This window comes from Lupinus angustifolius, chromosome LG03 (genome assembly GCF_001865875.1).
Source record: "Lupinus angustifolius cultivar Tanjil chromosome LG03, LupAngTanjil_v1.0, whole genome shotgun sequence".
NCBI lineage: Eukaryota > Viridiplantae > Streptophyta > Magnoliopsida > Fabales > Fabaceae > Lupinus > Lupinus angustifolius.
The window spans coordinates 19,682,919-19,683,289 of record NC_032011.1 but is presented as its reverse complement, the minus strand read 5'-3'; positions in this window follow the sequence as shown (position 1 = coordinate 19,683,289).

Genomic DNA, 371 nt, shown 5'->3' with positions numbered 1-371 from the left:
GGTGGTTCCAAAGAAGACAGGAATTATAGTGGTGAGAAATGAGAGAGATGAGTTGATTCCTATGAGAGTTTAGAGCAGTTGGAGAGTCTGCGTTGATTATAGGAGGCTCAACCAAGCAACAAGAAAGGATCACTTTCCCTTACCATTTATTGATCAGATGCTTGAGCGCTTAACAGATAAATCTCATTATTGTTTTCTTGATGGTTTTTCTGGGTACTTCCAGATCCATATTGCTCCCGAGGATCAGGAGAAGACCATATTCACCTGCACCTTTGGCACTTTTGCCTATAGGAGGATGCCTTTTGTCCTATGCAATGCCCCTGGTACATTCCAGTGGTGTATGGTGAGCATTTTCAGTGACTTTTTAGAGA